The 27739-nt window shown below is 36.1% G+C and overlaps 1 protein-coding gene across 5 annotated transcripts in view; it reads right to left on the reverse strand.

Annotated features, from left to right (window-relative positions):
• The window catches only part of PIK3CB (phosphatidylinositol-4,5-bisphosphate 3-kinase catalytic subunit beta), a 144730-nt gene that overhangs the window by 85543 nt on the left and 31448 nt on the right, over window positions 1-27739 (reverse strand). For 4 of the 5 annotated variants that reach the window (XM_087824959.1, XM_087824958.1, XM_087824957.1 and 1 more), the window contains exon 2: window positions 19806-19911. The gene's annotated coding sequence lies outside the window, so the exon portion shown is untranslated. Of the gene's footprint in view, window positions 1-19805; window positions 20008-27739 lie in introns of those variants that run through there. The other variant, XM_016207068.2, reaches the window with a different exon arrangement.

A 27739-nucleotide genomic window follows, 5' to 3' on the forward strand; every position in this document is an offset into this window, starting at 1 on the left:
TATATCTTACCATTATCTAGGAAATAGAGGAAATAGAGGAGGAAGTTAAACAATCAAAGCAATCAGTAAGTAGCATCCAGAATGTTGGATCATGAATAAAACAATCAATAACAAGAAAGCAAGCTAATCAATAACAAGAAGGAACAGGATGGTGGAAGGACTGTTAAAAGAATAAAAGAATACTTAGGTGACATAGCCAAATCCAACATTGATTTGAACAAATCCTCTATAAAAAACTATCTTTCAAACAAACTAGGAAATTTAAATACAGATTGCATATTAGATGAAATTAGGAAAATACTTAGCAGTATTTCCTATTAAGTTTGTGACGTATAATAATGGAATGTTTATTATGTTTCTAAAAATCAGTCCTTATGCATTAGAGATACATAATGGCAGTACATGTAGGGGTAAACAGCATTATGTGTTTTGATAGGAATATAAAAATAAAATAGTTTAGGCCCTGGCCAGGTAGCTCAGTTGGTTAGTGTGTCGACCCAATACGCCAAGGTTGTGGGTTCAATCCCCAGCTGGGGCACAGAATCAACCAGTGGCCCTGGCCGGTGGGGCTCAGTTGGTTGGAGCAATGTCCTGTATACCAGAAGGGAGCTGGTTTGATTCCTGGTCAGGGCACACTTAATAACTGGCAAAATAAGTTGTGATAATCAAGCATTTTTCTCGTGCCATCTCAAAATGCATCATAAAGTTTAATCCTTTAGCTTTACAGCTAACCATGCTCTCTCTCTGCTTACTAAAGGAACATCACATCAATCTCCAAAATCAACTCCCCTATCTTCAATTTCAAGGACAAAATCCTCACATTCAAAATGTCAACAATTTAGAAAGTCTAATGATTCAGCAAGATACTGAAGATGCTTGTAAAGCAATACTGTTTAAATAAGAGACCTAAAAATGTTTTTGTCAACCAGGAATAAATTATCAAAGGGAATATTATAATACTATGCCCAGGTACATAAATTTCTACCTTGATACTGTCATATTAGTAATTTACTAGTAACCGAGTTAGAGGTTGCCAGACTTTGTAAACACTCTGGGGAGACATATAGTTTATAATTACAGCCTAACATATATGTTGTACTTGTGTGTCTCTTTAATAAAAGCACCTTTATTAGATGGATTATCAAGGTTTTCAAGTACTTTAAGCTAAATACTATCTAGAAGAATGGTTCTCTTTATTTTTTTTTAAGGTTTTAAATTTTTTAAATTAGTTTACATTGAAAATTATTTTGTATTAGTTTCAGGTATAGTAGAAAAATGGTTTTCAGTCCTCTCATATTCAATATTCTTTTTAAACAAATATTTTTAAAATACTTTAAAAATCTGAAATATTATTAATATAACTTACATACAATGTATGTACTTAACTTGAAAATAAACCCACATGATGTTCTAACTTTACTATGAAGAAGAAATATAATAATAATAATAATAATAATAATAATAATAATAATAATGTATATCTGAGTATGCAGATACTTGGACATGACCATGCCACTGGCATAATGAGGTAGTCAGAGTTTTACATCTATAACAAAGAATCACCATGGATGTGACAACTATAAATGCAGACTGATCCAGGTGTGTTGTACTGATTATCAAACACCAGAAATGCCACTGATACCACAAATTTCCCAAATCTGTATCTTCCAGAACCAATATATTAAAATAATATAAAATTACCTGGTATTACATTTTTATGGGATATAGAGTTCACATCTACAATTAGACACAATAAAGAGACTTTTCACCTACATGAATATCTGGAAGGAAATTCAAAATTTGTGTTATACATGAGACCTTTTTTTGTTGGCCAAGACTGTCCGTATCCCAGAAGGTCCCCCCAGTGCTCCTTTCTATCCACTATCTTTCCCCTAAGAGATAAACTCCCCTGAAAAAAACAAACAGTCCTGGGCATTGTAGGATGTCCAATTATCCCTTACAAAACAGTAGAACTTCCCCCAATCACTGTCTCAACAATAAGCACAACAAAAGCACCTCCCACCAATTTACAAAGTATCTATGAAGGAAGTTCACACTGTCCACTTTCAGAACCACAGCTCTAGGACAATTCCTACTACATCTCAAAGTAGTAATTAATGGGCTCTTCGCACAATTTATCTAGATCTACTTGCAGTGTGTATTTAAAACATTATAAAGAACATAACTTAGCATATAGTTGTATTTGCCAATCAATGGTGTTTTGTGTATTTGCCCATGTTGTCTTGGGCTAATTCCTGAAGGGTAAAAGACACTAAGTCAAAAAAAAAAAAGTGTTAGCCCCTTAACTGATCAAAGAAACATAAAGCCAGGAGTAAACAAACTTACTGATGGGGTGGTCTAACTAAAACCACAGAATAACTTGTAGCTCCTCAGAGCTTCATGCACAACACTTGAAAGTAAGCACTGAGGGGCCCTACTCACACGATGTCCTATGTTGTAATTAAAATAGCATGTCCTTTGTCATTCCTAAAACTGTGACACAGCTGCTGAAAAAAATGAGGTAACAATCAACTGCTAAAAGATAATCCTTTGTAGAGATATTTTAAAGTAAAATTATTGCTACATAATTGAAAGTAAAATATATTTTGGTTCCTATTTCTCTATGTCACCCTTCTTTTATAGGCAACACCACACAAAAGAGTCCAGTTTGTGAAGTAACAGAGCTTCAGGTTAAGAGATAGGTGCCTTAGGAGTTACAGACCTTTCCCATTTTAAACATAAGAAAACTGCGGCCCAGAGAAATTAAGTAAATTATCCAGGATTACACAGAGGCAGAGCCAGGACCAAAAGAAAGATTTTTTTCCCCCAAGTAAATAACATACTTTTAAATTCTTTATTTTATTCATTTTTTCTTTCTTTTTTTTCTTTAAAGGAAATGTTTTTCACAGGGTTACCTAGCCCAGCAAGATCCTCAGTCTTGTACCACTCTTTTGTTTGAGCATCTATGCAAATGATCAAAGGTTGAGGACAAGCATGAAACTAGTATGAAAACTTTTCAAGGAAACTATAAGAGGACATAGGAACTTCAGCAGTGACAGTCAGTCAACTAAACCTGCTTAGACTGTAATTACAAACCCATATCCTGTTAATTGTTCATTGGCAGAGAGGAAAGTATTAAAATGTTCTCAGCTTCCCTGGCAAGTGCCAGTAAAGCCACTGGGTTTTACTTCAAGTTAAATGACAAGCAGAAACCAACATAAACTTGTTATATAGAGAATAGTTTCAACCAAAAACTACTTTGGAAAATCATGGAAGAAATCTTAAGAGAAACTAAAAGGGAATTTTTAAAAAATTAAGTGCAATAGTGTTTCTCTTTCCTGTTATCTGATATAGCTAGAAGAAAAGTGGATGTTCATAAAATAGAACATTAGCACTGGAAGGGGCCAAGCACTGATGAAATACAATACACTATATTTACTATTTTAACTTTAGGGTTCACTCAGAGACAACTTAAGTGATGAGATCTTAATTCATCTGGACTTCAGTCCTTCTGACCCCATTGTTCAAAGACAACAAATCAGCCTTAACTATTGATTTGTTTACAGTGAAGTATGCATGCTGGACCCAGCAGAGGACAAAAAGGGCATGCCTGTGTCAGTGTGCCTGGTATTTGTTTTTGGTCCTGATAAGAAACTGAAGTTGTCTATCCTCTACCCAGCTACCACTGGCAGGAACTTTGAAGAGATTTTCAGAGTAGTTCTCTCTCCAACTGACTGTGGAAAAAGAGGGTTGCCACTCCAATTGATTGGAATGTTGGAGGTAGAGTGATGGTCCTTCCAACCATCCCTGAAAAGGAAACCAAGAAACTTTTTCCTAAAGGATTCTTCACCAAAGGGCTCCCATCTGGCAAGATATACCTGTGCTACACACCCCATCCATAGGTCTCCTCAAGGAGCTGGTGCTAGTGATGCTCACTTGGCACAGTGAACCAGAGGGTGCCAGCTGCCAATCATGTGTCCTACAGCAATTCCATAAAAACATCTCCGTGTGATCACAGCCACAGTCTTTAGGTTGCTGTACTACTGGCTTATTAAATGAAATGACACTAAAAAATATAGATTGTCAACTCTAACCTGAGTCCTTCCTTTGGATTAGTAAAAGTGTCCTGAAAATAGAACTTTTAAAAATATGTAAGCTGTATGCCCTCATTAATGAAACATTGAAAAAAGGAAATATTTATTTATACTTTCGAAGTATGTTAATATATTTTCTTGCAGCCTTAATTTTTATGCATTAGGTTGTACTCATGGATTTTTCCCTTTTGCAGAAAGCAGAATTCTAATTATACTTTTGTACTGTTTTATATTTTGCTGTTTTCATATCATTTATAAACACTTCTATAGTACTGTACACACTTGACAAACTTCAGTTTAAATGGCTGCTTAATATGCCATCAAGTGGGTAAATCATTTTTATCTAATTATTGCTTCATGTTTGGACAGTTTATTTGCAAGTTTGGATATTAACCCCTTATCAGATGTATCACTGGCGAATATGTTCTCCCATTCAGTGGTTTGTCTTTTCATTTTGTTAATGGTTCCCATTGCTGTGTAACATCTTTTTAGTTCGATATAGTCACATTTGTTTATTTTCTCTTTTCTTTCCCTTGCCTGAGGAGATATATCAGAAAAAATATTTCTATTAGAAATGCCTTAGATTTTACTGTCTATGTTTTCTTCTGGGATTTTTATGGTTTCAAGTCTAACACTTAAGTCTTTAATCCATTTGGAGTTTATTCTTGTGTGCAGTGTTAAAAGGTGGTCTAGTTTAACTTTTTTGCACTTATCTAATTTTCCCAGCACTATTTTTAGCCCACTGTATGTTTTTGCCTCCTTTGTCAAATAGTAATTGACTATAAAGGCATGGGTTTATTTCTGGGCTCTCTATTCTGTTCCTGTGATCTATATGTCTGTTTTTAGGCCAGTTCCATGCTGTTTTTATTACTATGGCCTTGTAGTACAGTTTGATATCTGGTAGGATGATTCCTCCAACTTTGTTCTTCTTTCTCAAGATCACTGTTGTTATTCAGGGTCTTTTGTGGTTCCATGTACATTTTGGAATATTTGTTCTAGTTCTGTGAAATATGCTACTGGTATCTGGATAGGAATTGCACTGAATCTGTATATTGATTTGGGTAGTATGGATATTTTAACAATGTTCATTTTTCCTATCCATGAACAAGGTATATGCTTCCACTTATTAGTATATTCTTCAATTTCTTTCTTCAACGTCTTTTATTTTTCCAAGTACAGGTCTTTCACATCCTCGGTTAAATTTATTCCTAGGTATTTTAGTTTTTTGAACCAAATGTGAATGGGATTTTTTTTTAAGTTTCCCTTTCTGATATTCATTATTAGTGTATAAAAATGAAACTGGTTTCTGGATATTTATTTTGTATCCTGCTACTGTACTGAATTCATTTATGAGTTCGAGTAGTCTTTTGGTGTAATCTTTAGGGTTCACTATATGCAGTATCATGTCAGCTGCAAATAATGAGTTTTACTCCTTTCTTTCCAATTTGGATGCCTTTATTTCTTCTTGTCTGATTGCTGTGGCTAGGACTTCCAGTACTAGGTTGAATAACAGTGGTAGAAGTGGGCATCCCTGTCTTGTTCCCGATCTTAAGGGGAATGCTTGTAGTTTTTGCCCACTGAGTATGATGTTGGCTGTGGGTTTGTCATATATGGCCTTTATTACATTGAGGTAGGTTCTCTCTACTCCCACTTTGCTGAGTTTTTATCAAAAATGGGTGCTGGATTTTAGCAAATGCTTTTTCTGCATCCACTGATATGATCATGTGGTTTTTATCCTTCATTTTATGTGGTATATCATGTTTATTATTTTGCAGATACTGTACCAACCCTGCATCTCTGAAATAAATCCCACTGGATCATGGTGTATGGTCTTTCTAATGTATTGCTGGATTCAGTTTGCTAATACTTTGTTGAGGATTTTAGCATGTGCATTCATCAGGGATACTGACCTATAATTTTCTTTCTTTGTCACGTCTTTATCTGGTTTTAGAATAAGGATAATATTGGCCTCATAAAATGAGGTTGGGAATCTTCCATCTTCTTGAATTTTTTTGAATGATTTGAGGATAGCAGTTAGTTCTTTGAAGGTTTGGAAAAATTCACCTGTAAAGCCATCTGGTCCAGAACTTTTGTTTGTTGGAAGTTTTTTAATTACTGCTTCAATTTCACTAGTTGTAATCTATCTATTCAGATTCTCTGATTCTTTCTGATATAGTTTTGGAAGATCGTATGTTTCTAGGAATTTACCCATTTCGTCCAGATTGTCCACTCTGTTGAAATATAGTAGTTCATAGTATTTTCTTACAATCCTTTATATTTATTTGGTGTTATAAAATACTCCATTTTAAATTATTTAAATTAACTTGAGTTAGGATATTTAACTTTTTATTAAGTAATGCTAATTAATTTTTCCAGTGTTCTAATTTTCAGTCTGCTGGCTTCTCTTCTAATCAAAATGTTTTATCTTGCTTACCAACAACAACAACAAAAAAAAAGGTAATTGTCCTAATTGGGTATATATGTGTAAGAAAGATATATTTCATCTCCACTATATTCTCTCCTCACCCTGTCCCTTCTCTTCCTAAAGCCCAAATGAGTAGTATTGTGGAAAGGAGAACTAACTGTTAACAGCCTATTTCAATCACTGGTTGACCATAACCAAGTTTTAGGGCAAAAGTGATTATTTTCCTAAATATTTAAAAATTAACAGGACAAAAACTTACCACCAATATCTAGTACAAAATATGGTGACCTTTTCTAGCCTCTGAAGGAAATTCACCTACATGATAGGCAAGTATTCTCTACTTTTAAACATTTTTATTGTTTAAAATAGCACATAAATAAAAAAGTACCCAATCAATTATTGAAAAACAAATACCTATTGTAAAGCAAACCACAGTCCAGGTCAAGAAATACAACACTGCCCTGGCTGGGTAGCTCTGCTGGCTGGAGTGTTGTCTCATATGCCAAAAGGTTGCAGGTTGGATTCCCAGTCATGGCACATGCCTAGGTTGTGAGTTCAATCCCTAGTCGTTGCATGTACGGGTGGCAATCGATTGATGTTTCTGTCTCTCTCCCCCTGCCCCCAAATCAATAAAAACATATCCTTAGGTGAGGATTAAAAAAAAAGAAAAAACAAGAAGAAAGAAAGAAATACAACACTGTCAGCATCTTCAGGGTGTTCCTTTCAGATAGCAACTCTCTCCCCCTCCCTAACCTCTCACCACACTGATTTCTGTGGTAAGCCCTTTTTTGCTTTTTGATCACTTTAGTTAATAATAAAAAGTAAAGCAAGTAATTCTGGTTTATTGGATACACTTTTGCACCTACCATGCACATACATTATTTCAGACAAACGTTTCATTGTCTGGATGACTGTTTCTTTTTCTCACTCCAGTAGCAATGGACCCAACAGACTAACCAGGGTGTTCTTTTGAATGTCAACAATCTTCATCCCGGAACTGGTACCCAATCAATTCTGGTACTTGTTTATAGCAAGTGACATTAGGACAATCAGGAATGACTCTATAGCAAAGGGTACCCACATGTAAGCACTGTGAGTGTGAGTCATGAGTCAAATTGTACAAGAGTGTGGTGACGCTGGTGAGTAAAGAACCAACAGCCTTCACATCTAGGAACTGAACCAGTGCCAGAAAGCCATCTGGATGGCAAACAGTAACATGAGAAGAATTTTAAATAGCTTACAGCTGTAGAAAAAGCACTATTCCAGACTCTGAATCTTTCAGTTATTTCTGTCTGCTGTCATTTTAAAAATAAGTTATAATATATAAAAATTAACAGAGCATCCCAAAAAGCTGGGATTTCTCCCAAGCCATTTGAGGATTACTCCTTTGCACACTGGTTTTTAAGTTGGTCTATGGAAGTACTTGTTTGTCTGTTTTATGGCTTTTAGTTAGAGACCAATTTTCCTCTTAAGCTATCCAGCCATGAATGACAAATGCTTCTGTGTGTAGCTTTTATTTCCCCTTCAATACTGACATAAACTGAGGATTTAACAACAACGAAAGTAGGGAAAACTGTCCTTGGTGCCAACTCTTCTTTCACTGCCTATTCTCTCTAGAGGGCACAGTACGTCAAGAAAGGCTGACTGATATAGTCACCTCAGTGCTAGTCCTTGATCAAAAGAGGAAGGAAGAAAAAATTATTGGACTTCAAGTCAATAAATATTTATTAAGTACTGACTCTGTTTAAGATGCCATATCACACACTTGTGTGGGGGGAAAGGGGATTATAAGAATAAAACATGGAGCACTTTGCAACCCAGTCTGTACCAGAGCACTTCAATCATCTGAGAAAGACAAGTGGGAGGTACAACTGTTCTGTTTATTCAGATGATGCTCCTTCTTAGACTGCTGGGGGGAATACAACAGAGAAAGATAATGAAGGCTTACATGACCAGTTATAGTATTTTCCACCTCAACCCCCACAGAGTCTCAACCACAAGAGATGAGGATGAAATACTGGGAATTTCAAGAAGAGCTTTGGAAGGCAGTGTCTAGGGATCAGAAGACATGACCTTCAAGGTGAGACAGCACCACGTATCACTGCCATGAAAGCCCCTCACTGCCTAACTGCCCGTGCCTATGAACAGTGCACAACAGAATAAATACGGAGAGTTACGTGGTTTGGAACAGCAATTTTCAACCTTTTTCATTTCATGGCATGCAAAGAATATATTTTTTGCTGATCTGACAAAAAATAGGTACAATTTTGATTGATTTATAAAAAATATGCATAATAATAGTAATTACCTACCCTTTTTGCTCCAAAGTCACTTTTAACAACATCAGGTGCCTATATTGTATATAAGAATTTCTGGTACCAAGCTTTTTTGTGTATTTTTGGGGTCAATCCTCAACTGAGGATATTTTCCCACTGATTTTTAGAGAGAGCAGAAGGGAGGGAAGGAGAGAGAGAGAGAAACATCCATGTGAGAGAAACATATCGACTGGTTGCCTCCTACACATGCCCAGACCGCACTGGTGATCAAACCTGCAACCCAGGTACGTGCCCTTGACTGGGAATCGAACCCAAGATCATTTGGTGCGTGGGCCGACACTCTATCCATTGAGCCACACAAGCCAGGGCTGGTACCAAGTATTAATTAATCAGATGCATCTTTATTATACAATGTGATCAGTAAGATGCAATTCTATAATATGACCTATATATTTATGGTTCAAGACAGGGTATTCACACTGGTCAGCTACTGTTGTATCGGCTGTTATTTTTTTATTTGACAATCCAGGGTGAAAGAGGTCAGTAACCCTGACTAAATAGTCAGGTATCATATGTTTTAAAAATTCTTCCAGCATACTGGTAGGTTGGAAATCACTGGCTTGAATATAATAATTCATCATAGAAGTTCACTATGTCTAGGTTCCCAAAAGATCTGAAATCTTCATTTATTTATGCTTCAAATTGAGCTTCTGGATAATGTCCTATATTTAATTTATAGCATTTAATATATCACACTGTTTCAAAAACCTCAAAGACATTATTTAGCAGCATAATTTTTCCTTGTGATGAAAACTTTTAAGATATACTCTCTTAACAACTTCTAACTATACAATATTAATAACTATAGTCACCATGCTATATACCACACCCCCATGACTTATTTGTAACTAAAAGTTTGTACCTTTTGACCCCTTTCACCCATTTCACCAACTTCTAGCTCCCTACCTCTGGCAAGCACCAACTATTCTATCCGAGTTCAATTTTGTTTTCTTGTTTTTGTTTTTAGTTCCATATACAGTATAAAAATGAAAATTCCATTACCCAACTTTGATCTATCAAACTTTAGTTACAAAAACAACTATCAAAACAGTTTCCTTGAAATCATAACTGCTGGAACTTCCCAAATTTCTAAATAAACTGATGCAAGCTCTAGTCAGCTTCCTTAATTACATGTTTATAAATATATTTAATATTCTTTTATTTTCAAAAAAAAAAATAGAATATTTAAACAGGTTTTCTAAATTTAGTAAAAACTAACTAACACATTTGCCTACTACTTTGCACAAACACAAAACATCAGAACTACTTCACCTTACATAATAAGCTTCCATTCACTGTACCGTTTATACCCAGGGCTTAGATTAAGTAGCTCTGTGAGTAGCCTAGTTGTGATAACAAGGAGCCAATAGTGATGAAAAACAGCTTTAGCATCTCATATTCCTTCAAGGTGAATACGAGACACAATGGAAACACTTTCCTTGTGTCTTAAATTTAATCTCTAAGGAAGAAGTGTGTGTATTATAAATCTTCTGAGTATAGATTCCTTATTTTATACCTTACAACCTGAGATCTACAAAAATAAGATTACCTGGGCCACTGTGACAGAGACTGCTTTTCTCCTTACAAAGTATGGAATTGGGGCTGGGCACCTGGCAGACTAGATATTCTAACCTCCTCTAGGAAAAAGGAAAAAGGAAAACACAGAAATGTAAGTAGTTTATGTACATTAAAAATACAAAACTATTTATTGCTTAAAAACATATGTATGTAAAAGTATGAAAGAAAGGCAAGAATAAGAAAAATTCACAAAACTGTAACAGTGATGGTCTCAGAGAAGGGATATGCATGCTCATGGGACTGGGGACTGTGCAGTAAGAAACAGTCATGTACTAAGTTCTCTCCAGTGGAATGTTGAATGGAAATGCCGTTTCAGGTGAGGTCTTTTAAGAAAGTTAGTGTGCTGCTTATATCTTCTCTCTTCTCTTCCACTGGTCACAATGAAAAAGTCATAACATAGAAGAAACCACCCACCAAAGAGGACAATCCACTTTAGACTGTTCCATAAGTAAGAAATAAACATCTATTTTGTTTGGGCCATTATTCATTTTCAGTCTGCTAGAGCAATTTAGGCTTCACTAAATTTAGTCAAATACATAGTTTAGGTCAGCGATTTTCAACTGGTGTGCCGCAAGAATTTTTAAAACATGAAATACCTGACTATTTAGTCAGGGGCACTGACCTCTTTTCCTTTAGATTGTCAAAGAAAAAAATGACAACAGCCAACAACAATAGCTGACCGGTATGAATGCTCTGTCTTGAACCATAAATATATGTCATATAACAGACTTGCATCTTATTGACCATGTCACATCATAAGGTTGCATCTGATTGGTTAATTTTTGGTACCAGAAACTTTATATACAAGTATAGGCACCTGATTTTTTAAAAAGTCACATTGGATCAAAAAGGGTAGATAATTACTATTATATATTTTTTGTAAATCACTCAAAATTATACCTATTTTGTCAAATCAGCAAAAAATATATTTTTTGGAGTGTCGCAAAATTTTAGTAATTAGTTTGTTTACTGTGAGATGAAAAGGTTGAAAGTCACTGGTTTAGGTCATGATCAAAGCCATGATCAAAACCCACATATACTCCTCAGTCACATTCAGTCTACTGCTTGGTCTACTCTACCACTGTGTTTTCCTTATCACCCTTCTCCATCCAAACAGAAAACAGAATCATGAAGAGTGGGAAAAACAACATTAATTAGAGTACCATTATGACACCAGCAGATCATTCTCTCCTATTTCAACTCAACAGCTTTTCATCCTTGTTTATCACTTTGTACAATGCATTTTTTAATCCATTAGCAGAAATGAACATATTGACTGCTCTCTTTCTGCTCCTGACTAGTCATCTAATTAGAATTACTATATTTCTCAGAAATAAGTGTAGAGGTACAAAGTATGTGAATTTGAGGCAGGTAAAGCCAAGGGTAATTTCCAAGAAAAGAGGAATTTTAACACAGATTTGAAGAGAAGAAATTAGCTAGGCAAAAGGAGAAAGAACATATGCAAGATTGAAAAAAACCTTAAGAATTTAAAGAATTCAAAGATAAGGAACACAGAGAGGCAGAAAACAGGGAGAATAGTATTGGAGAGGCTGGCTAGATCCAGGTTCTGGTAGGCCATACATCGTGCTGCTCTTAACGCAAAAAACAAGAAGAGATTCAATGAAGAATGTTAAACAGGTAAATAAAAATTGATCAAATAATTTTTATAAATTATAGTGAGAAAATGAATATGTAAAGAACACAAACTTGAGCCCGGCTGGGTGTGGCTCAGTGGTTGAGCGTCGACCTGGGATCCAGGCGATCGGGGTTCAATTCCCGGTCAAGGCACATGCCCCAGTTGTGGGCTCAATCAATGACTCTCGTACCATTGATGTTTCTATCTCTCTTTCTCCCTCTCCTTTCCTCTCTCTGAAATCAATAAAGATATATTAAAAAAAAAAAAAAAAGACATGAACACAAACTTGATAGAAAAATGGGCAAAATAATTAAACAGAAATTTCACAGGAGCCCCAAAAAAACCCATAAACATGGGGACAAAAATGTTCATTAGTCACCAAGGAAATGTAAATTAAAACCACAATGCTATGACATTTCAAAGATTACTGCTGGTGGGAGAATAAACCAATTCAACCTCTTCCAAAGAGTTTGGCATCAAAAACTCCATTACTAGGCTTATATACTAGGAAAATCCTTATCCAAGGATGTCACACACACATAAATATTCAATGTGGAATTTTTCATAATATCCAACAACTAGACATAATCTAAATGTACATTAATAGGATGGATCAATATGTTGCACTATTTTACAATATGGAAAATTAATAAAATACAGCCATACACATCATCCTAAATGAGCCATACAATGTTAAGAGAAACAAATAAAATATATATAATATGATTCCATTTACTCAAGTATAAACACAAAGTTAAATATTGTTCAGAGATATAAATGTAGGTCATAAAGTTATAAAGAAAAGCCGAGGAAGTAAATAACTCGGCAAAGTGTATCTTCAGGAGAGGGAGGGAAATGTGATAGAGGAAGGCACATAGATTGGCTTGGCTGTTATGCACGGGTTTTATTTTTTTATTGTTCTTCAAATCATAAATTTAAGTGTTCATGTGCTCTTTATATATGCTGTATTTTACAACTTTTAAAAATGGATTAATAGCAATAACATATGTAAAGGCCCTATACAGCAACTGGCATGGCGAATCCATTTGATGGGAATCCATTCCCATTTTGCTCTGCTTATGACCTCAGTGTTGGTGATAATCAAACCCAAGCTCCAGATTTTTACTGTCATCTCCCAGCACTGTTCTCTCCTAAGAATCCTAGCCATCCTCAGGCCCCTCCAACTTCTCCTTATAACCTTTGCCTTTATCTCTAGGTTCTTAAAGGGAAGTGAAATTAGCACCTGGCGCAAGGAGTTGCGATCCTGCTAAATAAACTCTTTTCTGCCACCCTTGCTGATATCTAGATGGTGAGTTCCTGAATGACAGGGACAGGCTCTTTCATCTTCGGGGTTCTGAACAGTGCCTGACACAAGTCCTCAGTAACTATTTGCTGAACAAAGAATAAATAAATATATGAATTATAGAGCTATATTACTAGTGAAAAATAAGATCAAAGTTTAAAATCAGGCTGGTGCTTGCTCATGTTTCCCAGGTCCCTTCATAGTTTTATAGAAACCTCTCTTGACTACTCAGTTATTTTAAAATCTTTGTCCACAAAAATGGTGGATTTGTATTCATGGCTATCTGTAATAATCTCCATTCAGTCATAATTCTTAATATTTTGAATAAAAATCTAGATCCTTTTTCAAAGTAACATAAATGTTTTTCTGTTTAAATTTTCAATATTATAAATTTTATAAAACTACACTTAAAATATATTCTGAATTATGCATAAAACTAGTTAATCCTCCACCTAAACAAAATAATAATATTTAATAACATGTCTGTTTAGCATGCTCTTATATTGGAAAACTATTGAGATCAACAAGGCAGTCATTTATATTGCCCTTTATATACTACTTCCTCTGTCATGCGGCAGTCAAAAGGCTAAATGGGATGCTTGCAGCAAAGAAAACAATTTTGAAAGGTCATGCTACACAGATAGTCAGAATTTCTTTCACAATATCCTTACTGTGTATGACAGACTATATGACAATCTTACCACAGTTATTTTCTGAGTAAAAGCAAAAGGCGTGTTATCTATCAAAGGACCAGAAACAGTAGGCGCTCAACAATATAATCTTTATGAACATTTTTTCTAACTGCACAAACATCCAATGCAATTAAAGAAAAAGAACCCTGAGGCAAAGAAAGAACTGGAGAAAACTAGAAGGCAAGTATAAACCACTCCATTTATTCATACTGTTCATATAACATGGTAAGTTTCTAAAACAAACTTTTTCAAATTAATACATAATTTACCCAGGAAAAACATAAATATACAATATTGGATCTACTTCAAATTTTCCAAATCTTAATGACGATTACAAATAAGGTACAAAGTTTCAAAAACCTCTCTGCAGGGGCTGTAATCCCACCAACATTTTTTCCCTTAATAACTTTTATTGGTCTATTATCTGACTGGACAAGGAATGTCTTCCCCACCTGTTACATAAATAATGTGTCAGTCAACAGGAAGATAAAAATTCCTCCAACTACTTTTAAAATTTCCAGTCTCAGAGGTTAACATGTGTACTCTTTGAAGAAGAAAAAAAACCATTCTAGCTCATTTAATCATTTTGTCTAATCCTGAGAAGTCAGTTATTCCTGCCTAGAAATCAAAACACATAGCTTTCTCCTGAGCCAGTTGAAGGTACTTAGTATATTTAGACTTCATAGCCAAGTTACAAAGATATAGTAACCACAAGTTCCTGGCAATGTATTCTTTTTAAGGCCCCAGAATTTAATTCCTGTGAGGATTTCTCACTGAAATTTAACAAGAACACAACTTTCTTAACCAGTTCTGACTTGATAGTAGAGCATGAGGATTTGTGTTACTTCCAAAACTACTAGAAAACAAACCATGATAAACATTCTTTTAAGGAAAAGCATGCCCAAAAGCAAAGGCACACTGTAAACCAAATCCAGGCAAAGATATGAAGAAATTGTTAACCTGTGTGTACTACTGATGGGAATATAAAATAGTGCAACTGATGTGTAAAAGAGTACAGCAGTTCCTCAAAAATTTAAACATAGAATTACCATATGATCCAATAATTCCACTTCTGGGTATACAACCAAAAGAATTAAAAGCAGGGACTCAAACAGATATTTGTACATCCATGTAAATGCAGTAGTATTAACAATAGCCAAAAGGTAGAAACAACCCTTATGTCCACTGATGAACAGATAAACAAAATGTGGTATATACATACAATGGAGTATTACCCACCTTAAAAAGAACATAGTGATACATGCTACAACATGGATAAACCTTGAAGTCATTGTGCTAAGTGGAATAAACCAGCCACAAAAGGATAAATATTGTATGATTCGATTTACATGAGATATCTAGTATAGGCAAATCACAGAGACAGAAAGTAGAATAGTGGCTATCTGGAATTGAAGGTGAAACGGCAAGGGGGAGTTATCGTTTAATGGGTACAGAGTTTCAGTTTGGGATGATGAAAATGTTCTGGAAATGGACAGTGGTCCTGGTTACACAACACTGTGAATGTATTTAATGCCAGTGAATTGTACTCAAAAATTGTTAAAATGGTCACCCTAGCTGAGTGGCTCAGTTGGTTGGAGCATCATTCTATACACCAAAAGGTTGTGGGTTCAGTCCCTGGTCGGGGTGCATACAGGAGGCAACTGAATAATGTTTCCTTTCTTTCTCTCTTTCTCTCTCTCTCTCTCCCCCCACTCCCTCTCTCTAAAATCAGTAAACATATCCTCAGGTAAAGATTATTTTTTTAAAATTGTCAAAATGGTCAGTTTTGTTATGCTTATTTTACAATTTAAAAAACACACAAATCCAAATAAACTTATTCATCAGGAACTATAAGCCCTCCATGACCCTAACTCACCTTTTTCTACTATCCTACCTCCCTGCGGTATGCAAAAATTGGTTTTATTGTACATCCCCTTCTTTTATCATCACCTTCAGTTACTTCAAACACCTGGCCTCACGATTCATTAGCCATAAGTTAAACTTCTCAGGTATAGCCTTGCCTTTCACTCCTCCCACGTCACACAGAAAAAAACCTATAGCTTGACTTGAGCCTCCTCTATCTTCACAGTATCAGCTTCTACTACCTACTCCTTCACTAATTCCATTCCAGCTACATTGGCCCTCTTACTGCTCCTAGAACTGCTCATCACAGTCCAGCCTCAGAGTCTTTGTTTTTAAGTTCCTTCAGCCTGAAATGCTGCCCCACCTCCCCTAACCCAAATATCTACGTAGCCTGCTCCCTTACTTCATACAGAGCTGTTGGCTCAAAGGTTCAAATATCATCTAATTAGAGAAGGGTTCCCTAACCACACCTTATAAAATAGTAAGCCTACCTCACACCCATCAATGTCTACCTTCCCCTAGTATATTTTTCTTAATAGTACTCATCACTACCCAACACAATATATTTTTACTTATTATCTTCTCCACCTCATTAGAATATCAATTCCCTGAGAAAAAGGGACCTCTGTTTTTATTTATTGTTGTAACCCTAGCAGCTAGCACAGTTCTTGGAATATCACTATATGCTCAATAAATATGTACTGAATCAATCATGGCCTCCAGTCCCTTTATGCATTCCCTTTTACCAACCCTGCATCCCAGAAAGTTATTTCAACCACCAGTATCAAATTTATTATTTCCATCTAAAAGGTTATGCTAGCTAAATTCATACTGCCTGCCATGTCATGCTAGGTTATCTTAAAATGAGCCTTTACTGTTGCTCAGCAATCCTTTCTATTCCATCCCAGTGATTATATTAAGTTTCTCCACTATCATCTCTGGCCTGATCAATTCCAACAGCCTCTCTTTTTTTTTAATCCTCACCCAAGGATTTTTTTTTTTTTTTCATTGATTCCTAGAGAGAGTGGAAGGGAGGGAAGAAGGGGGGAGAGAGAAGCATCGACTTAAGAAAGACACATCGATTGGTTGCCTCCCGCACATGCTCTGACAGGAGATGGGGAACCTGCAACTGAGGTACATGCCCTTGACCAGGTATCAAACCCATGACCCTTTGGTCTGCGGGCCGACACTATAACCACTGAGCCAAACTGGCCAGGGTCCAACAGACTCTTAACTGACATTCGTGCTTCCCCTCTATATCCACCTTCACTAGAGCAGCCAGAGGAATCTTTAAAACATTATATCATGAGACTTTTCTGTTTAAAACCTTCCTATAAGACTTCCTTGAATCTAAACTCCTAACCATGGCCATAGAGGCCAACATGGCGTGGCCCTGCCTACTTCAACTTCATCTCATGCCACTATGTTGCTAATACACTATAGAGCACATTCCTCAAACTCATAAGCTCATTTCTACCTTAAGGTTCTTACACTAGCTTGATTTTCAACTGAATTCTTGTTTTTCACACCTTACCTTAATATCACCTCCTCAGAAGTAGCCACCCAGTCATTCTATCAACTGCCCTGTTTTAATACTCTCCAGATCACATTATAATTTGGTATTTTTCTTATTCATTTCAATGACTGGCTCCATAAGAACACAGATCTAGTCTATAAGAGTGCCTGGTACAAAATGGGTGTTCAATAAATATTTGGTAATTTGGTCATTACAATGTTTTTTTCTAAATGTTACCTTTTCCTAGGATAGCAACCTCACCACTGATTATATGCCTAAAAGATAACCTCAATCCTTACCTTATTTAAAAAGGATACAAAATTCTAGCTTTCTTTCTCTTTGCCTAAAAATTCCTTGATTCACCCTCTCTTCCATTTGTCTGGTTTCTAAGCAGAAAGGTTGCTACTCTTCTGTAAACGTTCAGCTCTTTGCCCATGTCCTTGATCTCAAAATGCCTTACCTCCTCTGGGCAATTAATCACTAATTTTTAAGCTACCCTACATGTTTAAACTACTCTAATGGATCACTCCCTTTTACCTAAAATATACCAAGTGCTAATGCTAAAATATCTTTGCTTATGTGGCTAATTTCTCAAAATGATCACTGTCTCACATCCTGCACAAACTCCTTGAAAAACATTCTATTTTATTCTTCCTGCTGTATATTTTGTAAAACCATTTACTTAACCTCTTACAATTCATCCTGGTCTACTCGATATGTTTTCTCAGTTCAATAACCTCTTAAATTCAATGGCCCCTTCTAGGGTATTAAAATTCTTAATCTTTCTATAGTAACTCATCCTTCTGAAGAGCTTCTTCTTAAAACTCTTTATTGTGCTTCAAAGAAAAACACTGCATGATTCTGGTTTCCTTCATGCCTTTTTCCTTATTTTTCCTTTACTGATTCTTTTGAACAACAGTCACTTATTTATAATAGGTACTTCCTAAAGTTCAGTGCTTTACCTTTTTCTCTCTGCTAAGATACTAGAAATGTTACCTACTTCCACAGCTTAAACACTATGTGAATTACTCCAAATTCTTCATCTTCATGCCCTAAATTATCTTTTCCTAAGTTTCAGTCTCATATATCCACATTTAAGGAAATAATTCTCAAAGTTCTACCCGTACCTCAAAAATACAAATGTGTCTAACAGAATTCATCATGTTACAGTCCTACCCTCTTGACCTTTAATACCAATCTTTTCTCATAGTTTCCTTACTTTTCTGTTCATGGTACCATCATATGTCCAACCACTGGAACTCAAAATCTTGGATTCGTTTATATGGCTTCTTTCTTCCATATTCCCTGCCAAATCTACCTATGAAATCTACCCTGCAAAATGAATTCATACATCATTGACTTTTACTCCTACTATTCATTACTCCTACTAGTCATTATTTCACTTCTTCAGCACTTATTAATGCTGTAATTAACCAATTAGCTTCATAACTATTTATTAACCACCTAACTTGCCTTCGAGACTAAAAGCTCAGTCTAGAAGGCAAGATAACCTCAGGCAGGGAATGTCCATCCTTGTTAACAGTATAACTAGGGTGAACTATGTTATTTATCATCCAAACTAGTAGCCTTGAGAGTAAAAAAGGGCATTAAAAATAGCTGGGTAATTACACAATGTTATGTGTTAATTATATCTTCAAGTTGGAAAAATAAAGTTGGGCATTAACTGATCTACAAGAGCCTTAAACCAGGCTATGATATATGGTCACACTAACTCTTAATTCCAGTGCTTAGTTAAATGATGGCTACATTCTAAGTACACACTACATAATGGTTTAATAAATTAATTAAGAGCTGAAATATTCACTTTATCACCTCCTCATTCTTTTTTTAAAATTTATTGATTGATCTGAGACAGAGAGATTTATTGTTCCACTTATTTATGTATTCATTGGTTGATTCTTGTATGTGCCCTGACTGGGGATCGAGCCCACATCCGCGGCGTAGGGGAACGATGCTCTAACCAACTGAACCACCTGGCCAGGGCTCACCTCCTCATTCTTTACTCCATTGCAAGCTTATATTCAGCCACAAATGTCCTGAAATGGGTCCTGCTAGAGCCAGCAATGACCTCATACCTGCCAAATTCAAAAAAGCTTTAGTTTTTAATTAATCTCTCTAAAAAGTTTTCAACCCTACTGGCCCCTCCTCTCTCTTTCATGAAGCTCTGAGATAAACATAATCCTAAACATATGACTGTCTTAAAACAAGGCCTCTTATCTCCTGACTCCTGCCCCAGATAAACTAAAAGATTTAGAATCTAACCACTATTCACATTTTCCTTCTATATTTAACTTCTGGGAAAATAATGTAAGTAATCAAAGATACAAAACTGAATACTTACCTCAAAATGGTAACCCCCATTTCAGTCTTTTAGGAAAACAGACGACATTACTTATTTTTTTTAAAGTGAAGTTTTCATGGAAGACTTTATCAGATTAGAAGATACACTACAAAAAAGAAGGTGAGGACAAAAGGTATTAACACCTAAATGGGCTAAATTAAAAATAAAGTACATTCTATTACTTTTATGACATTTAATTGCTCATAATTCTATATTTTTAAATATGGGGGAAATATAGCACACACATGAACCACAATATGAAAATTATAGAATGTTAGAACTGGAAGGGAATTAAGTGGCCATCCTGTACAACTAAATGCTCTCATTTAGATCACCTCCTCTTTCTTGAAACCTTTTTTCTATAATACGCTAGTGTTCTATTTTTCAATCCATTCCTCTATCTACATTATAAGCTGCTAACAACAGCAGCTTATTTCATTTTTCCCCTTTTTTTCTTTAATGTAATAGTCTACATGCACAAAATGTATGGAAAGATGCATGTAAGCAAACATAAAATGAGCACTGCCAATCACCATCGCACGGAACACAAATAACATTATATCTTCCCATGTTCTCTTCTTATCCCAACCTTTGTCTTGAATACTTATTACCTTTTATTTTTATTGAATTTATTGGGGTGACATTGGTTAATAAAATTATATAGATTTCAAGTCTACAATTCTATGATATATCATCTGTATATTATATTGTGTGTTCACCATCTAAAGTTATTATTACATTTTTAAAAATAACTTTGTCGCCCTAGCTGGTTTGGCTCAGCATCGTCCCCTGGACTGAAGGGTCCTGGGTTCAATTCCGACCAAGGGCACATACCATGGTTGTAGGCTCAATCCACAACCCTGGTCAGGGCATGTGCAGGAGGCAACCAATCGAAGTGTCTCTCTCGCATAGATGTTTCTCTCTCTCTTTCTCCCTCTCTTCCATTCTCTCTGAAAAGCAATAGAAAAAATATCGCGTGAGGATTAAAAAAATAATAAAAATAAAAATAACTCTGTCTCTTGGCCAGTGTGACTCAGTGGCTGAGCACTCACCCATGAACCAAGAGGTCATCGGTTTGATTCCTGATCAGGGCACATGCCCAGGTTGTGGATTCAGTCCTCAGTAGGGGGGGTGTAGGAAGCAGCTGATAGATGTTTCTCTCTCAACCATGTTTCTTTCTATATTTCTATCCCTCTCCCTTCCTCTCTCTCTAAAATCAATGAAAACATTAAAAAAATAACTTTGTCACATATGTATATATTCCTAAATAATATTTTGTTTGTGTCCTCTGCTCCCTTTTTCAGCTTGATAAATTGGTGTGCTGTATGAAGTCTTCAGGGACTTGAATTTTTTTCACTCTGTGTTTTTCTAAGCTTTATTCATATTACATTTTCGTTGCTTTATAGTATTTCATTATATAAATATGCCACAATGTATTTAACCATTCTGTTGACAGACATTTGGATGGTTTACAGTTTTTTGCTTTTATCAACGATATTATACAAACGAGAATTTCTTTTGGGTATGCTTTAAACCTAGAAGTAAAATTGGTGGGTTATAAAACATGCAAATTCCCAACTTAACCAAAAATGCCAAATTGTCTTCCAATTGAATCATTTTACCAACGCACCAGGAGTATATGAATTGATAATATATCCTCTCCAAATACTTGGTAAAGTTAGATTTCTTCATTGGTAGCTTATAGAACATATAAAATGGTATAGCACTATGATTTCCATTTTATTTGCTTGATTTGGTTGAAGACCTTTTCACATGTTTATTAATTATCTATGTTCCTTTCTGTACTCCTCTGTTCACAGATTTTGGCCATTATTATTGAGATGTCTTTTTCTTATTAATTAGTAGGCTTTACACATTCAGGACTAGGACTGGCTAAATAACTTGCAGGGCCCAATGTAAAATAAAAAAAGCAGGGCCAGCCCGGCCGGGCATGGCTCAGCAGTTGAGCACTGATCTAGGATCCAGGAGATAGAGGCTCGATTCCCAGTCAGGGCACATGCCCAGGATGTGGGCTCGATCCCCAATTGGGGGCATGTAGGAGGCAGCCAAACAATGACTCTCTCATCATTGATGTTTCTCTATCTCTCCTCCCTTCCTTTCTCTGAAATCAATAAAGATATATTTAAAAAAAAAAAAAAAAAGCAGAGACACTTATTCAAAAAGTAAGAATTTCAAGAGGGACAGCTTAGCATTAAAATAAGCATGGGGTTCAGTGTGACTGCACAGGTTGTACATCTATTAATCAGCCCTGTTCAGGGCACTAATTCTCTATTATATATAGTACTTATTTTTTTTCCAAATTTGTGGTTTATCTTTTCATTGTTATCTATGGTGTCTTAGATGAACATTAATTTTAATGTGATCAAAAATATCATTATTGTTTTAATTGACTCTTCTGTCTTGTTGAAAAAAATCTTATTATAGTCTTCATAAAGTTTTATGGTTTTGCCTTTCAATCTGAGCTCTAAACCATGGGTGTTTTCCAAGGATCAGTGAGTTCACAGCCCTCTCCTCTCATCTGTTATGTCCAATTCTTCACTAATAACTTTTATTGGACTTTATAACCTTTATAATAGCTGCATCCTAATCAATATCATTTAATTCATTTCTGGGCAAGCTCACTCAAATTGGGTTGGAGCCTAAACTATATACCAAGTTTGGAATTATTTACATTTGTTAGTAGTACTACAATTTTAATAAAAATTTTAATAAAAAGTTCAAGTATTTGGTTAGAACAGTTTACATTGAAAAGAAGAGAGAAATGGCTAAAAAAATCTTCAAGCTTCATAAAACTGGTAGGAATCAAAGGAGAGCATAATTGTTGCTATAAAGGTTGAAAATCTTTTTCATTTTGTACCTTCAAAAGAAAATTCATCTAGGAAGCAAATAATTTAATTCTAGTCTTGGTTTCTTTGTTTTTTAAATAAGATCAATAATAATCTTTTTAGAGAGAAAACGTTATAAAACAAATTTTAGAATGATGTCAAAACTATATCAAACTGATTAGTTTCCCAAAAGTAAGGGAATCAGTAAACTCAAAATTAACCACTTTGCTGGTGCAGGATGTTGACAGAGGGCGAGGCTATGGGAACTCTGTATTTCCTGCTCAATTTTGCTGTGAAACTAAAACTGCTCTAAAAAATAATGTCTATTTAAAGGGGGTTGGGGTGGAGATTTAACACAGTATCAGCTAATAATGAATGCAAGTATATTGTGTAGTGTTCTTGGGCAATCAATAAAATTACTCAGATTTCAACACAAAATTCAAAAGAATTTATTCTTAAAGTTCCTAATAATGCTTTAAGTATAAACAAAGTTACTAATGACCCTACACATGAAGATCCACTCACACAAGTTCACTGTGGAAAAAAAGGAAACAGAATTTACTAGAAGGAAAAAGTTCTAAACAAACAATAAATACCCATTAAACTTTAAAGGGATGGAGGCAGGGAAAGAATTGCAAAAGCTCACACTGAGAACGGCCCCTGACCAAGCCAAACCTCCTATACAGATTCTATCTCTAGTCTCTACTCAAGTAAAAGTACTTTTCTACAAAAACAAAACAAAAAACACTATGCTTCAATCATGAAGTTTATATTACAATTTAAGAGCTGCCTAAACTAATCTATTTAAGTTAACAATCATTTCAATCACCCATCCTTCACCTACAAATGAGCAAGCCAAACGATCTAAATTCCAAAATCATTTCATGGCAGAGGTGCTCATCTCTCTTCTCCTTCCTACTAAACCCAGAGTATCCCTCATATATTACCACAAAGTCCTAGCCCAACATTAAAAAAATGTAATTTCTCCTCTACCATTTATAAAATGCAATTAGAACAGTCAAAAGTATGTTTTGATACTTATTACCCAAGAAATAACCAGAGCCCTCGCCTGAGTGGCACAGTGGTTAGAGCATCATCCCACGTACCAAAGGGTCTTGGGTTCGATTTCTGGTCAAGGGGCACATAGCTGCGTTGCAGATTCAATCCCTGGCCCCAGTCAGGACATGTGCAGGAGGCAACCAATCAATGTGTCTGTCTCTCTCTCTCTCTCTTTCTCCCTCCCTTCCTCCCTCCTTTCCACTCTAAAGATTAATGGAAAAAATATCCTTGGGTGAGGATTAACAAAAAAAATTAAAATTAAAAAAAAAGAACCAGATTAAGACTGATAGTGTATGAGATGAGTTTGTCAAATCTATCTAGTTGGGTTTTTTAATTTTTATTTTTTATTTTTAACAAATGGAGGTTATATACTCTGGCTTTTTCTTAATAAAGTTTTTTTTTTTTTATTAAATATGGCCAATATAGCCAATTAGCATAGGGAAAAATGGGCAATCTCATTAGTACTCCAGAAAATAAATATTAAAATCACAAAAATATCACTGTGTATCTACCAGATAGGTAAAAATTAAAGAAACTAACAATACCCAGGCTTGTTAAGGATGTGAAGCCATGGAAATTCACATAGTTATGACACAGGAATTCCATCCTACATATAACATTTTTACATTAGTTTCAGGTGTACAGCATAGTGGTTATAGAAATTTATATAATTTAAGAAGTGACTGCCCCAGTAAGTCTAGTTTAGATGTGAGCATCTGAATTACAAAAAAAAAATTTCAGCAACAAAAATAATTTCCAAATCCCTCGAAACAACAGCAAAAAAACAGTGTGCCTTAAACACACACAAATAATGGGAACCACTCTTACACATCATAAGGATGATATAGCTTTGTCCATCTTAAAGCTACAAGGAGCAACTCACAACTACACATAACAGATAAATCTCATAAGCATACTGTTGAATAAAAGATAACAGAAACAAAGGCACCCCTAACATACGATTCCATGATGACGTTCAAAAAAATGGGCGAAACTGAAATGAAGTGCTGGGTTCAAGTGGAGGCTGAGTATGTGAGTCCAGCTCAGAAGCATTCTGCACGAAGAGATGGAGAGAAGGACCTTCCCAACAAGCTCAGGAGCCGAGGCTAGGGGGATGGAAGAGGTTCGAGAGGCAGACAGCTGGGGTGGCCCAAGGCTCAGGCTAGACCACCCCAGGTAGAAATTGGTACCTGGCACCAGCTAGCTCTGCTGCTACCCTAGGGACCCCCACCCCCACTTCTCTTCCCCATCCACAGCCCTCCACTGAGTGTTCTCTTTCGCCTTTATAGGGTCCCTAGCTTCAGATAACATGGGGTGGGACCCTCTGCCCTTGCCACCCTGACTTCTTGTTGGCATTTCCATTCATTGTCTGGGCAAGGTGGACAGGTCATCCCTGGGGCTAATGGTGCATGTGAGGGGCCAGCCAAAGGGTGGTCCCAGCACCAGCCCAGGAAACAGAAAGCCTGGGCTCTAGAAACAGATTTCTGCATAAACAATGCCCTCCTTCTTGTGATGTGCCATACACTTTCTGAGCCCTGGGGAGACCTGGTGATCAAGAAAGACATAGACCCTGCCTCACGGAGCTGACAGGACACTGGGGAGGTAGTAATGGCAGAGATCAAAGACAAGTTGATCAGACAGGGACACCAAGTTAAGTAAATGATGTGGCTCCTGCCACTGAACTGGGAAACATATTCTATGCAAATACCTTCCTTCTCCTGGGCAAGGAAGGGGTGGGAGAAAAAAAACTGGGCAAAACTAATCTATGGTGTTAACTGTCAGAACAGTGATTACCTATGGGAAAGAAGTAAGCTGTAGTGATGGAGGTTGAGAGTGAGGGTTTAACATATATGGAGAGTTTCTGATTTTTGGTGGTGGTTACATGGGTTTGTTTATTCTGCGGTAAATCATGATGTTACACATTGATGATTTTTTGCCTTTCACTGTGTTATACTCCATTGAAAAAAGTTAAAAGGAGAAAAAAAAACACAATGAAACATTATATTTCACTTCTGCCAGATTGATCAAAAGGATTCAGTATCAACTGCTTGTGGAAATGTGAACAACCAAAATATTTTACTTTCCTGGTGACAGTATAAATTATAACCTCTTAGGAAAAGATTCCAGTATTATCTAACATATTACATCAATTTTAAGTTGGAGTTTTTCCCACATTTTAACACCTGTGATACAGAAATGCATCTTACAGTCACTATCAATCAGGCAGCAGGTATGATCTAAAGGTCACTGACTACACATGTGAACTTGATTCTTTTTTTTCCTGATGGCCTAATAAGACAACTACAATTCATTAATATTTCAGTACACAAACCATGCAAGGACCATTTGAGGTAAGAATAAATATCCTGGCAGGGGTCTGAAATCTTTGTTGACATCTTCTGGTAAAAATCACCAAAACCCCCCAGAATCAGTGTCAAGGCTTATGAAAACCCATCTCACTATAACCTTACTTAAAATTTATGCACTCTGCTGTACATGTTAATTAGAAGAATATATATATATAAATAAAGATAATATCATTTCTGCTTGAAAACCTTATGAAAGTTCATAGAAAAGAAAGGCTTTAAAATATGAAGACTCTTAACCTCACTCCTTAGAAAAATGCAAAACTACAGGGAGACACCACTTCAACATAATCCATTTGGCAAAAATCCCTATTTGCCAAGTTACTTTGTTGGCCAGGCTGTGAAGAAATACATATTATCTATCCACTATAACAACAACAACAAAATGGTAATTATGTGACTTATGTGAAGGATGTGATGACCTTATTGTAGTAAATATTTTGCAATATATACATGTATCAAATCATCACATTGTACACTTTAAACTTGATGGGCCAGGTACAGAAACTAGGGTACAGAAACTCACCAGGGCAGGAAATCCCAAATGCCTAGCAAGGGTAAAACTGGGAAAACAAGAACCTTGTCCCAGGGTAACCTATCCTCCCCCATCAAAATACTAAAATGCAATTTAGACCTCCTGAGCATTTTCTCCCTAAAGATAACATCTAGGCCTCTGCTGTACTTCAGCTCCAGGCCCAGAAAAGTGGCAAAACCAGACAGGACCAGCTACATTGACTTATGACCCCCTGCGCTGGCACCGATCAATCAGTGGAGACCACGACTCTGAACAAGCACACCTGGAAAGCTGATGAATATTCTATTGAGACTCTTCCCTGAGAACTCCCCTAAGATTTCCACCTGCAAAAAAGAGATAAATACACTCAGGACAGAGGATCCAGTGCGCGCGCCCCATCAGGGGAGCATGCTGGCACCATATCATTCCCCCTTTTTCCCTCCGAGGGGACCCCAGGAGACTTGCAACCAGGGGAGCGATGGGCAGCTGCAGCACGCCCTGGACTTACCCTCTGAACCTGTCTCCAGGCCCCCTTCTCTCTCTGACTTCTCAGTTAGCCAAAGCAGCCCATTAGGTTCTCCTGTTGCTGCTTCTATGCTCTTCCTTGTTTCACTGTCCCAGGTATATTCCAGGTATATTTTTGCTGCCATCATGGACCCAATACCCTTTGACTCAGTGCTGTATAGCCCTTCCCTTTGGGTGTCCCTATCCCTTACCCCCTTTTCCTTAAATAAATTCAATTTTTCTTTATCCACCATCTGAGATGGCTATTTAGCCTGTCCACACACCACCAACCTTAACCTTTCAAAACATATACAATGTTATATGTCAGTTGAATCTCAATAAAGCTAGGGGGTAAGGGGAGAAATATACATCATTCCTTATTATTAGTGGGAGAGCCTGGGTCTAAAAGTAAGGGCAATTTGGCAATATCTCAAAATGACAAAGCCATATAGCCTTTGATTAGCAATATCACAGCTGAATTTATTCCATAATTATATAATTACATATGGGCAAAATGACATATGTATCAGGTAATTCACTGCAACACTTACTATAATAAAAAACTGGAAACAACCCAAATGTCTACCAATTGAGAACAGGTTAAATAAATTATCCAAAGGGAAATCATACAAGTTAAAAAAACAA

Source organism: Miniopterus natalensis, chromosome 15 (genome assembly GCF_054644295.1).
Source record: "Miniopterus natalensis isolate mMinNat1 chromosome 15, mMinNat1.hap1, whole genome shotgun sequence".
Classification (NCBI taxonomy): Eukaryota; Metazoa; Chordata; class Mammalia; order Chiroptera; family Miniopteridae; genus Miniopterus; species Miniopterus natalensis.